The 13,266-nt window shown below is 53.3% G+C and overlaps 1 non-coding gene across 1 annotated transcript; it reads right to left on the bottom strand.

The window, feature by feature from the left end:
- Positions 1 to 82, bottom strand: TRNAS-AGA. Its single transcript has one exon. It is a non-coding gene; the product is annotated as a tRNA-Ser (tRNA).
- Positions 83 to 13,266: the final 13,184 nt, after the last annotated feature.

Genomic DNA, 13,266 nt, shown 5'->3' with positions numbered 1-13,266 from the left:
CGTAGTTGGCAGGATTTGAACCTGCGCGGGGTGACCCCAATGGATTTCTAATCCATCACCTTAACCACTGGGCCACAACTACTTGATGTGGAGTTAGTGCACTACACTATGATTCAGTTCTCAAAGAATTGTCACTTCAAATTGTTTGCTCAGACCACCTTCCCCAGCACACTCACGGCTGTGCATTAGTGTAAGTGTGTCCATGGCTGAACAGAGACAATTCCTGCCCATTTCCCTTCTGGCTGGAGCATGATGAGAGTGTGTTTGTGTCATTGACATCGCTGTAGATCATTGTTCATTCCCCACGTTTACAATCAGACAGTCCCTTTCTTATTCAAATCTCCAGCACATCATTCCAATAGCAGGGGTCAGGTTTTCTCTGAGGCATGGAAACTTTTCAGGGGGTTGGTGCATGAACTCAGCCTTGCATTCCTTCCTTGACGTTTCATGGACTAACAACAGTAGCATAAAGAAAGAGCCAATCCAGGGGCCCCGGCAGGACAGTGGAGCTGAGCGGCGACTTCCTGCTCACTCCAGTGGCTGCTGGCCCCTCCCTGCCCATGCTACCCCTGCCCCGAGTGCCCCTGCGGCCAATGGGATGCTGTGGGGGTGGCTCCCGGGGCAGCAGGGTGCTGAGTTCCCCCCCACACCTTGTAGCCCCAGGTAAGTGCCGCACCTCTGACCCGCTCCCAGAGCCTACACCCCCTCCCCAGATACCCCCTCCCACCACCAAACTCCCTCCCAGAGTCTGCACCCACACCCCCTCCTCCTACACCCCCACCTGCTGCCCCAGTCCAGAGCCTCCACCCAGGACCCAAACTCCATCCCAGAGCCTGCACCCCAGACCCCCTCCCTGATCCAAATTCCCTCCCAGAGCCCAACCTCTCACCCCTTCTGCACCCAAACTCCCTTCCAGAGCCTTAGGCAGGTGGGGGACAGAGTTTTTTGTGGGTAGACTTTTGGGGAGCGGGTTCTGGGAGGCAAGAGGGATATTATTGGCCCACTGGGAGAATTTGAGGATTGGCACTAGTCCTAAGCTAAAGTGAGTTTGAGACCCTGCTTTAAGGGATTGGAGCAATGCTGGAGAGATTGAAGGGCACAGAGCTGGGGAGCAGTGTGTCCTCCAAGAAAAGTTGTTGTTGTGCTCTGGTGACACAGAGCAGATGTGGGGATTTTGTAAGCTGTGGTGTTTGTAGAGAGATAAAGTTTACTAGCCCCCAGGTTAACAACTGTTCCTGCTCCAGGAATCCTTTGCTGAATGCATCTGATGAAGTGAGCTGTAGTTCAGGAAAGCTTATGCTCAAATAAATTTGTTAGCCACAAGTCCTCCTTTTCTTTTTTTTTAAGAGTGTAGCTCACTGGTTGAATATTTGCTGGCAGGGCAATGGGTTCCTTGTTCAAATCCAAGCGCTTCCTTTCAAAAACTTTTTTAAATGAAAATCGATTTCCAGACCCATCTCCAGTGTGTTCAGGAGTTTGCTGAACGGGGGATGCTTCAAATGAATATAAACACTCAGCATTTCCCCCCAGAATGTGGAAAACCCAGCAGAGCTGTCCAGCAGCTGAAATCCGCTCCAGTCCTCAGGTCTCCAAAAGGGACACTCTGTATCTGAGGCATGTGCGACACCTCTGGGAGGATGACAGGTAAAAAAATTCTGGATTCAATGAAAGCTGAGACCACAGGAGGGGACGGTGAACGGCAGCACCACACAGGGTCATAACACTCAGGGTGCTGCTGTCGGGCTGGGGCCTGTTTGTATTTTCTCCCTAGAAATCAGCCCTCTTTCTAGTGGCTGATAAACTCTGAGCTGCCCCCAGCCCAGTGCCCCTGTCCCCTGCCCCCCTGTGACCCGCCGTGCCCGTCCCCCCACCCCGCTCACTGCAGCATCCCGTTCCCTGAGAGGAAGCCCTCGGTCGGCCTCTACGTCCATGCCAAGGGCGCGCTGATGCCCGTCCCCAGCTGCCCCCCAAGCCTGCTGGCCGCCCGCATCTGCTGCGCCTCCGGCAGCGACAAGCTGAGCCGCTGGAGCGCGCTGGGCCTGCAGGGGGCGCCCCTCAGCCATTTCCTGGAGCCGCCGAACCCCTCCAGCATCGTCCGAGGTGAGAACTGAGGCCACCGTGGGCAGGGGGCTGGGGGGGGTGCTGGGCTGCAGGGGGCTCAGTGGGGAGGCGTAATGCGGGGGCGGGGAGAGGTCAGTAGCGGTGCCAGTCTGCAGGCAGTGGGGTGGAGGGCTAGTGGGGGGCACGATGGTGCAGGGAGTTCAGTAGGGGGCTCTGTGCAGCAGGGAGCAGAGCATGGAGCGGGCCCGATGGGGGAACCGTGCTGAGGAGCTGGGCAAGGGGCTGTTCGGGAGAGGATCTGTGGAGCGGGGTGGGATTACAGTAGGGGGCGCTCTCCCCGCACAGCGCTGACCCCAGCGTGGCCCAAGGGGGCGCTGTGCCGTGGGGAGGGGCCAGGGGCTCAGTAGGGGGCGCTCTCCCCGCACAGCGCTGACCCCAGCGTGGCCCAAGGGGGCGCTGTGCTGTGGGGAGGGGCCAGGGGCTCAGTAGGGGGCGCTCTCCCCACACAGTGCTGACCCCAGCGTGGCCCAAGGGGGCGCTGTGCTGTGGGGAGCAGGGTGGGGGGCTCAATGCCTTGGAAGGGGCCACACAGCAATGGCTCTGCAGCTGCCTCTGCCTCTCTCCTCCCACTGCCAAGCGGACCCCGGCCCCACCCAGCCTGCCCTCAACTGGGTCATCAATGAGCAGCTGCAGCTGGCCCCGAGGCCGGCCTGCCAGCCCCCTACACCCAGCACCAGGTCTGCTTCTTCCTGGGGCCCCACTTCTGCCCCCTCAGCTCCAGCACCAAGTGCTGCAGGCTTAGCCTCAACTGGAGCTGCAGGGATGCAGCCCCAGAGCGGGTGGATGGTGCCCCTGGGATGGCCGTGCTGAAGTGAGTGGGGGGACGGGGATCACAATGCAGGGGGGTAATTTATCTCTGTGTCCCCTTGGTACCCTGAGTCCCCTGGCTCGTCCTGTCGTGCCTGTCCTTAAAAACTTCTAAGGAAGGAGATTCCACCACCTCCCTAGGGAACCCATTCCAGTGCGTCACCACCCTCCTAGTGAAAACGTTTTTCCTAATATCCAACCTAAACCTCCCCCACTGCAACGTGAGACCATTACTCCTCGTTCTCTCATCTGCTACCACTGAGAACAGTCTAGATCCATCCTCTTTGGAACCCGCTTTCAGGTAGTTGAAAGCAGCTATCAAATCCCCCCTCATTCCTCGCTTCCGCAGATTAAACTATCCCAGTTTCCTCAGCATCTCCTCATAAGTCATGTGTTCCAGTCCCCTAATCATTTTTGTTGCCCTTTGCTGTAATCTTTCCAATTGTTCCCAAGCCTTCTTGTAGTCATCCCTCGATTTGCTGGCAATGCCCCTACTTATACATCCCAAAATGCCATTGGCTTTCTTGGCAACAGGGGCACACTGTTGACTCATTTCCAGCTTCTCGTCCACTGTAACCCCTAGGTCCTTTTCTGCAGAACTGCTGCCGAGCCATTCAGTCCCTCGTCTGTAGCGGTGCATGGGATTCTTCCGTCCGAAGTGCAGGACTCTGCACTTGTCCTTGTTGAACCCCATCAGATTTCTTTTGGCTCAATCCTCTAATTTGTCTAGAGCCCTCTGTATCCTATCCCTACCCTCCAGCGTATCTACCTCTCCTCCCACTTTAGTCATCTGCAAACTTGCTGAGGGTGCAATCCACATCATTCTCCAGATCATTTATGAAGATATTGAACATAACCGGCCCGAGGACCGACCGTCAGGGCACACCACTTGATACCGGCTGCCAACTAGACATGGAGCCATTGATCACTATGCGTTGAGCCCAACAATCTAGCCAACTTTCTATCCACCTTATAGTCCATTCATCCAGCCCATACTTCTTTAACTTGCTGGGAAGAATACTGTGGGAGACCGTGTCAAAAGCTTTGCCAAAGTCAAGGAACAACACATCCACTGCTTTCCCCTCATTCACAGAGCCAGTTATCTCATCATAGAAGGCAATTAGATTAGTCAGGCATGACTTGCCCTTGGTGAATCCATGCTGACTGTTCCTGATCAATTTCCTCTCCTCTAAGTGCTTCAAATTTGATTCCTTGAGGACCTGCTCCATGATTTTTCCAGGGACTGAGGTGAGGCTGACTGGCCTGTAGTTCCCAGGATCCTCCTTCTTCCCTTTTTGAAAGATGGGCACAACATTCGCCTTTTTCCAGTCGTCCAGGACTTTCCCTGATCGCCATGAGTTTTCAAAGATAATGGCCAATGGCTCTGCAATCACATCCGCCAACTCCTTTAGCACTCTCGGATGCAGCACATCCAGCCCCATAGACTTGTGCTCGTCCAGCTTTTCTAAATAATCCCGAACCATTTCTTTCTCCACAGAGGGCTGGTCATCTTCTCCCCATGCTGTGCTGCCCAGTGCAGTCGTCTGGGAAATGACCTTGTTTGTGAAGACAGAGGCAAAAAAAGCATTGAGTACATTAGCTTTTTCCACATCCTCTGTCACTAGGTTGCCTCCCTCATTCAGTAAGGGGCCCACACTTTCCTTGACTTTCTTCTTGTTGCTAACATACCTGAAGAAACCCTTCTTGTTACTCTTAACATCTCTTGCTAGCTGCACCTCCACGTGTGATTTGGCCTTCCTGATTTCACTCCTGCATGCCTGAGCAATATTTTTATACTCTTCCCTGGTCATTTGTCCAATCTTCCACTTCTTGTAAGCTTCTTTTTTTTTTGTTTAAGATCAGCAAGGATTTCACTGTTAAGCCAAGCTGGTCGCCTGCCATATTTACTATTCTTTCTACACATCGTGATGGTTTGTCCCTGTAACCTCAATAAGGATTCGTTAAAATACAGCCAGCTCTCCTGGACTCCTTTCCCCCTCATGTTATTCTCCCAGGGGATCCTGCCCATCAGTTCCCTGAGGTGGTCAGTCTGCTTTTCTGAAGTCCAGGGTCCGTGTTCTGCTGCTCTCCTTTCTTCCTGTGTCAGGATCCTGAACTCGACCATCTCATGGTCACTGTCTCCCAGGTTTCCATCCACTTTTGCTTCCCCTACTAATTCTTCCCGGTTTATGAGCAGCAGGTCAAGGAAAGCTCTGCCCCTAGTTGATTCCTCTGGCACTTGCACCAGGAAATTGTCCCCTACAATTTCCAAAAACTTCCTGGATTATCTGTGCACCGCTGTATTGCTCTCCCAGCAGATATCAGGGTGATTGAAGTCTCCCATGAGAACCAGGGCCTGCGATCTAGTAACTTCCGTGAGTTGCCGGAAGAAAGCCTTGTCCACCTCATCCCCCTGGTCCGGTGGTGTATAGCAGACTCCCACCACGACATCACCCTTGTTGCTCACGCTTCTAAACTTGATTAGAGACTCTCCAGTTTTTCTGCAGTTTCATACTTGAGCTCTGAGCAGTCATATTGCACCCTTACATACAAAGCAACTCCCCCACATTTTCTGCCCTGCCTGTCCTTCCTGAACAGTTTATATCCATCCATGACAGTAATCCAGTCATGTGAGTTATCCCACCAAGTCTCTGTTATTCCAATCACATCATAATTCCTTGATTGTGCCAGGACTACCAGTTCTCCCTGCTTGTTTCCCAGGCTTCTTGCATTTGTGTATAGGCACTTGAGATAACTCGCTGATCGTCCCTCTTTCTCAGTATGAGGCAAGAGCCCTCCCCTCTCGTGCACTCCTGCTCGTGCTTCCTCCCGGTATCCCACTTACCCACTTACCTCAGGGCTTTGGTCTCCTTCCCCTGGTGAACCTAGTTTAAAGCCCTCCGCACTAGGTTAGCCAGCTTGCTTGCGAAGATGCTCTTCCCTCTCTTCGTTAGGTGGAGCCCGTCTCTCCCTAGCACGCCTCCTTCTTGGAACACCATCCCATGGTCAAAGAATCCAAAGCCTTCTCTCCGACACCACCTGCGTAGCCATTCGTTGACTTCCATGATTCGACGGTCTCTACCCAGGCCTTTTCCTTCCACGGGGAGGATGGACGAGAAGATCACTTGCACCTCAAACTCCTTTATCCTTCTTCCCAGAGCCACGTAGTCTGCAGTGATCCACTCAAGGTCATTCTTGGCAGTATCTTTGGTGCCCATGTGGAGAAGCAGGAAGGGGTAGCGATCCGAGAAATTGATGAGTCTCGGCAGTCTCTCCGTCACATCACGAATCCTAGCTCCTGGCAAGCAGCAGACTTCTCGGTTTTCCCGGTTGGGGTGGCAGATAGATCATAGAATCATAGAATCATAGAATATCAGGGTTGGAAGGGACCCCAGAAGGTCATCTAGTCCAACCCCCTGCTCAAAGCAGGACCAAGTCCCAGTTAAATCATCCCAGCTAGGGCTTTGTCAAGCCTGACCTTAAAAACCTCTAAGGAAGGAGATTCTACCACCTCCCTAGGTAACGCATTCCAGTGTTTCACCACCCTCTTAGTGAAAAAGTTTTTCCTAATATCCAATCTAAACCTCCCCCATTGCAACTTGAGACCATTACTCCTCGTTCTGTCATCTGCTACCATTGAGAACAGTCTAGAGCCATCCTCTTTGAAACCCCCTTTCAGGTAGTTGAAAGCAGCTATCAAATCCCCCCTCATTCTTCTCTTCTGCAGACTAAACAATCCCAGCTCCCTCAGCCTCTCCTCATAAGTCATGTGCTCTAGACCCCTAATCATTTTCGTTGCCCTTCGTTGTACTCTTTCCAATTTATCCACATCCTTCCTGTAGTGTAGATGACTCAGTCCCCCTGAGAAGACAGTCCCCGACCATCACCACCCGCCTCCTTCTCTTGGGAGTGGTGGTCGTGGAACTCCCAACCCTAGGACAGGGCATCTCATGTCTTCCAATCGGCAGAGTCTTCTTCTGTTCCCTTCCCTCAGATGTATTATCTAGTCCACTCTCTGCATTAGTACCTGTGGAGAGAACATGAAACGGTTACTTACTTGTATTGCATTGCTGGTACATGGATGCTCCCCTTTCTTCTTCTGGAGGTCACATGCTGCCAAATTTCTTCACCATCCTCCTGTCCCCGCAGTGCAGCCTGCTCTGAATCTTCAGAACATAGTGTCTGTAGAAGCATATCCTGACTTCTGTCCAGGAAATCTTCAGTTTCTCTTATGCAATGCAGGGTCGCTACTTGTTTCTCCAAACCTTGAACCTTCTCTTCCGATATGGAGACCAGCTTGCACTTTGTACAGACAAAGTCGCTTCTGTCCTGTGGAAGAAAGACAAACATGGCACATCCAGTGCAGGTCACAACAGCTGAACACTCCCCATCCATATTACCTTCCTTCTACGAGCTTCCTCAGGAGTTGTAGTAACTACTCAGAGAAGCCAGCAAGATGTAAGCCTCAGTGGACTCTCCCCAGCAGATCCCTGGCAAACTCCCTCGGTTAGCCGCTCTGCTGTTTGCTGCTCAGCTGGTTGGCAGCTGACTGGCTTTTTGTAACAGTCAGGCCCACTCAAGGCTCACCTGGAACAAAGCACTCTGATTTAGTCAGATCACTTCCCCAGTTTATGCCTCAGTCCCCGTTCCATCCCCCCCAGCTCCACCTCTGTAACATGGGGCTGATTCTGACCCACGTCTGACAGTGAGACTGAAACCCTTTTGCTCAAGAGTCTGTTAACCCCGCTGTGCCCTGGTCAATTCCCAGCGTGCCTCTTTCTTCCTCTTTAGACCGAGGCTGCGTCTTACCAGAGCGCAAAGGAACATCCCTTCACTCACCTGATCTCCCAAGGTCTTGGCAAGTGGCCTCTGAAGCACCTAGTGGCCAACTTCACCGGTTAGGCAGTGAAATAGCCCCGGGGGGTCTGGGGAAATGCCAAGGAGAGGCCGGGAAGGAGGAAACTCTAGAGACTGTTGGAAATTTCAGGAGTTGGGGTTAGGGCTTTTAAACTCTGTTGGCCATGCTGCATGGGGGAGGGGCCAGGGCTGGGCAATTAACAGCCTCGGCTGTGAAGAAGCCCCACTTTTCACTTAATTTTTCTTTGAATTGCAAGGGCGAGAGAGTCCCCAGAGTGCTCGGGTTGGTTCAGCCCTGTTGCCGCAGAGCAGCTGCCAACCTGCTTTCACGGATGTGTTAGGTCACCAGACTGCAGAGCGCTGCCACCGCAATGCCAGTGCATTTAGCCCAGACTTTCTCCCTCTGTATCCATCGTGTCCAGTGGTGAAGTACACTCGTCTAGTACCTAGATTGAGCTGCTTTTAGTCTCACTCGCTCGCTTGCTCTAAGGCAGATTTTCCAGCCCTGGAATCATTCCGTGGCTCCTTGAGCCCTTTCCAATGTGTCCGCAGCCCTTCTGAAGTGTGTCCATCAGAACAGGAGGTGTGCCCCAGGCTGCACTGAGAGGTACCACCTCCTGTCCTTGCTCCGACAGGATCCCCCTTGGCTGTTCACCCTCTGAGCCCCGACAGTGCCCGACTGCACCTGTGCAATTGTCTGCCACCAGACGCAGCGAAATCCAGTTGCTGCCTGTGGCACGCCAGGCTACAGCCGCGCCTCAGGCTGGCTGCGTGCGTGCGGTTCTGGGCCCTCGCTGGCTGGCCGGCCCCTTTAGCTGCCGGCACTGGTTGAAAGCAAAGCGTGAGCCCTTGCACTGAATATTATGGAGCTACTCCCTGTGCTCAGAGGGTTTGGCCTGACTCCTGAAATCAATAGGAAGGGGGGCACGGTACAATGGGGGAGTATGCATGGGTGCATGGCTGTATGCTGGGAGGGGCACTCCAATAAGTGGTACGTGCCTAAATACCTTCAATGCAGAGCATCGGGGGCCCTTACACAATCAGATGCTTTGGACAACAGCTGTACTGAGCTCCCACACTGGGAGCTAAATCCATGACACCGTCCTGTTCCCTGGGTACATTAAAGGCTCCTGGGTGGCCAAGCTGAGACCCAAACTCTTTTAAGCAGCCTGGCCTCTCAGGACTGTGCCTTTGTAAGCTTTTGCTTTGAACTCCTGCCTGGCTTCCTGTTCTGCAGCTGTGACTGACTCACTTGACTGGCCCATTGATTTTAGCCTTTTGTTCTGCTCCAGAGCTGCTGGTGGTAGTTTGAGTCACTGCAGTCTGGCCTTAAGAAATGCAAGAACCTCAAGGAGCGAGCTGGAGCCTGCTGGCTGGGGAATGTGATTCAGGCAGGAGGGAGCATGGCCCAGGGGTTAGAGCACTGGACACCTGACTCTATTCTAAGCACAATTCCTGGTCCTGTTGGGGGACTGTGGGTGAGTCATTCCCCTGGTCTGTGCCTCAGTTTCCCCATCTGTAAAGTAGAGACAAGCTCCTGTTCGGAGCCTTAACTTTATTTCAAAGGCAATAAGATAACTACCAAGAACAATTTTTCCAAGGAGTCCATTAACCCAGCTGCCAGTTCCAGCTCTCCCCCACCATCAGCCATAATCTCCAGCCCCATCAAACACACATCCCTTAAATCCCCCATGCCTCATGAGAGGGAACATCCCACGCCGATCATGGATGAGCACTCAGTGGGGAGGGATCCTGCCAAAATATTAGTTGTGAGCCAAGGGGGCAATTTTGCAAAGGGGGGGTGGGGTGGGATTCTGCCAGGGGGACAAGAGTTAAAATTTTCCCCTCTGTCACCTGCTCCCAATCTTTCTAGTCAAAACCCAGCCGGTGTGTGTAAGTTTTGAAGGGCTCATTCTGCTCATCCCATATGACCTTCTATGGAACCCGGGCTGGAGCCTCACAAACCCTAATTCCTGCCTTCAGCCCCTAGCTGGTGGGGGAGCTAGCTTGGCTCGAGAAGGAGGCAGCAATCTTGCTGAAAAGCCAGAGTGCAGAAGGCTCCATCCTGGCTCTGAGCTGTTCCAATGGTTTCCCACCCACCGTGTTACAAACCTGCACCCCATTTCCCAGCTGAGACTCCCCGGCCACGGGATCTCACGCTGCATTAACAAGGCCCCTGCTGTCAGAAATCACCTGCTGCTGCAGGTCCTGCAACACCCACATCGCTTTGCCTTTCGACCCACGCTTTGACTTTTCAAGCAGCCCTTCCAGCCATACTCCGCCTTGAGCCGGGGGCAGGAGGGGCAATGACATTTCTGAAGAGAGACCAATGGGGTGCGGGAATATCACTCATTGGCCCACTTCTTCTCACCCGGCCAGCTGTAGACAAGCTTGGTGCAGCCCCCCAGCAGAGTCTCTCACCAGCACAAGTTAGTCGCCTGGACCACGTTCCCTCCCGCACTTTGTCCCTCTCATGCCCCAGCACCAACAGCTACACCAATGCTGTAGCCTGAACCGGCAGGACGTTTTGTCCCTCCCGTCCCGTTTCACACCAACGGCAGACAGAACCAGCGTCTAGGCTGTGCCCCAGACACTAGCTCAGCTCTCGGCTCCCAGGGGCTGTGCTAGGAGGGGATGCAGACTGCGGAGCAGCTTGACAAAACTCCTGGTTGTCCTGGGCATCGCAGCCAAGGCCCTTGCTCCATGGGCTGGGTGGCTGCGTTGCCGTAACAAGGAGCCACTTCCAACGCCAGCCGGGAAGATGCTGAGCTGCGTATCCTCCGGCATTCTGGGGTTCCTTCCCCGGGGGTTTGGAGCAGCTTGAGCCCCTCCAAAGGCTGGAAGAGAGCAGAGCAGGGCTGGCCAGCTGGCCCATGCAGCGGTGCAGTGGGGACCGGGAGGGATAATCCAGGGTGGGGATGGCTGGGGGAGGAGTGGATGGGTCGTGGCGTAGCTCAGCCAGGAGCCCAGATTAGTAGCCGGCCCCGTGCACCGTGTGTCTAGTGAAGGGGAGAGGTGCACCCACATGGTTGGAGAGGGATGGGGGGAGCTGGATCGCAGCCTAGAAAAACCTATTGCAAATAAATAGGGCACTGCAAAGGCCCCCCAGCCGTAGTCCCAGAGACAGAGCAGCTCCCCACTGGGGAGTGAGGAAAAGCCCCTCCCCAACAGCAGCCTGTGCCCCCGTCTCTGCCCTCACTGCGCCAGCCCAGCCACTGGGGGCACTCGGGGGTGAGGGTTGGGCTTGCGGTTGCAGGGGGGGCCCACCTGGTTCTTGAGCTCGGCCAAGGATGGAGGAGGTGAGCTGGGGTGGGGAGCAGTTCCCCTGCGCGCGCCCCCCCGTGTTACCTGCTGTGTTGCAGGCAGCCCTCCTCGCGCCCCCTCACCTCCGCCTCCCTGGGCCTGAGCGCAAAGCTGATGCCTGCTTCTCAGCCCACCCCGGCTTCCCACGCGAATAGCTGATTCGTGGGAAGCTGGGGGGGTGGAGAAGCAGAGGGGGGCAGCGCGTTCAGGGAGGAGGTGGAGGCGGAGGTGAGCTGCGGCCGGGGGTGAGGCGGGGAGCTGCCGGTGGGTGCTCTGCACCCACCAAATTTTGCCCTTGGGTGCTCCAGGGCTGGAGCACCCATCGAGTTGGTGCCTAAGGCACCACTTTGGGCCGGTTATATTTAGAAGCCCTTGTCCCTCGCGGAACAACTGGTTCTAAAAAGGCTTCTAAATTTAACAACCAGTTCTAGCGAACCGGTGCGAACCGACTCCAGCTCACCACTGGGTGTATCTGCCCTATTTCTCTGCAGTTTGTCCTGAATTTGGCATTCTCAGTTGAGGCCCGGAAGGCACGGCTGCAGTGTCAAAGAAGGAAATCAAGCTGGTTTGGTATGATTTCTGCTTGGTAAAGCCATGCGGGCTGCTAGTGATTAACCCATCATCCTCCAGCTATTCCCAAATGGAATGTTTTACACATTGCTCTAGTAGATCCAGGTACCAAGGTCAGGCTGAGTGGTCTATAGTTCTACGGCTCCTCCTTTCCCCCCTTTTTAAAGATGGGCACCAAGTTGGCCCTCCTCCAGTCTTCTGGGACCTCTCAAGTCATCCATGAGTTTGCAAATATTATCGCCAGTGGCTCCAAGATTTCTTCAGCTAATTCCTTCAGTACCATCGGGTGCTAGCCTTCCTGATTGGAATTGTATCCCATTGGTCATAAGGTCTCTGACGTGTTCTTTACTTATCCTGATCTGCATCCCTTCCCCTTTACTGTCTGTGGTAACTTCGGAAGTCCTCCAGTCACATTATTTTTTGTGAGAACACTGAAGCAAAGTAGGCATTGAGCCCCTCTGCCTTCCTATCATCTTCCATTACCAGCTCACCTTCTCCACTCAGCAGCGCACCCACACCATCCCTGTGTTCTTCTGTGTCTGATGTATTTGAAGAACCCCTTCCTGTTGTCACTAACATTTCTTACCAGTTGTAGCTCATTCCTTGCCTTGGCTTTCCTGATTTTGTCTCTACACTCTCCCTTGTTATGTTGTATCTGAGCCTGGGAAAAAAGCAGGGAGAACTGGAAGTCCTGGCACAGTCAAGGAATTATGATGTGATTGGAATAACAGAGACTTGGTGGGGTAACTCACATGACTGGAGTACTGTCATGGATGGATGTAAACTGTTCAAGAAGGAATTTAGTGTCACCTGCATGGCACCAGCTCAGGGAGCCCAGTGAGATGGGGTTACAGAATACAGGGGGAGGGAGCAGGGGAGAGAGGTGACAGGGATCAGAGTAGCAGCCATGTTAGTCTGTATTCACAAAAAGAAAAGGAGGCCTTGTGGCACCTTAGAGACTAACAAATTGATTTGAGCATAAGCTTTTGTGAGTTACAGCTCACTGCATCCGATGAAGGCTTATGCTCAAATAAATTTGTTAGTCTCTAAGGTGCCACAAGTACTCCTTTTCTTTTTTCAGAGAGAGTAGTGTCAATTGAGCGCTCTGTGTTGTAAGGTGTCCATGTCAATTACAAAGCATCCCTTAGAGCTAATTAACGGCTTACAAGGTACTTAGAGTCAATTGACAGTTTGCAAGCTTTAACACAGACACTGTCAGCAGCTATGGAGAGCTGCAAATCAATATTGCAGAATTACAATTATTTCAAATAGGGGAATTACAAATATTAAAAATATGCCTATATAAAATATGCCTAAAGCATGGCCCTGGCACTCCTTTCTTCAGGTGCCATGCTGGAAAGAGGAAAAGTGTGGCAGCAAGTACAAACTTGTGGGCATCAGGTGAAGCAGCGAGAATCCCAAACACCAGGTCAAACCACAGGACTGCAGGCATCAGTAGCCAGTTCTAGAGCCCCAAGCTATTGTAGTCATCCCGACCAAAGACCTGTCTGCAGAGGGCAGGAGTCACCCAGTAGGAGGTAAACAACTCACATTTGTGCAGCCAGAGACAGGGAAGGGGAGCACTTTGAGCTCCAGGGATTTACCACA

The sequence above is a fragment of the Dermochelys coriacea genome, assembly GCF_009764565.3.
Source record: "Dermochelys coriacea isolate rDerCor1 chromosome 12 unlocalized genomic scaffold, rDerCor1.pri.v4 SUPER_12_unloc_1, whole genome shotgun sequence".
Classification (NCBI taxonomy): domain Eukaryota; kingdom Metazoa; phylum Chordata; order Testudines; family Dermochelyidae; genus Dermochelys; species Dermochelys coriacea.
Note: the sequence above shows the minus strand (reverse complement) of the source record. Positions and strands in the feature narration are given on the sequence as shown.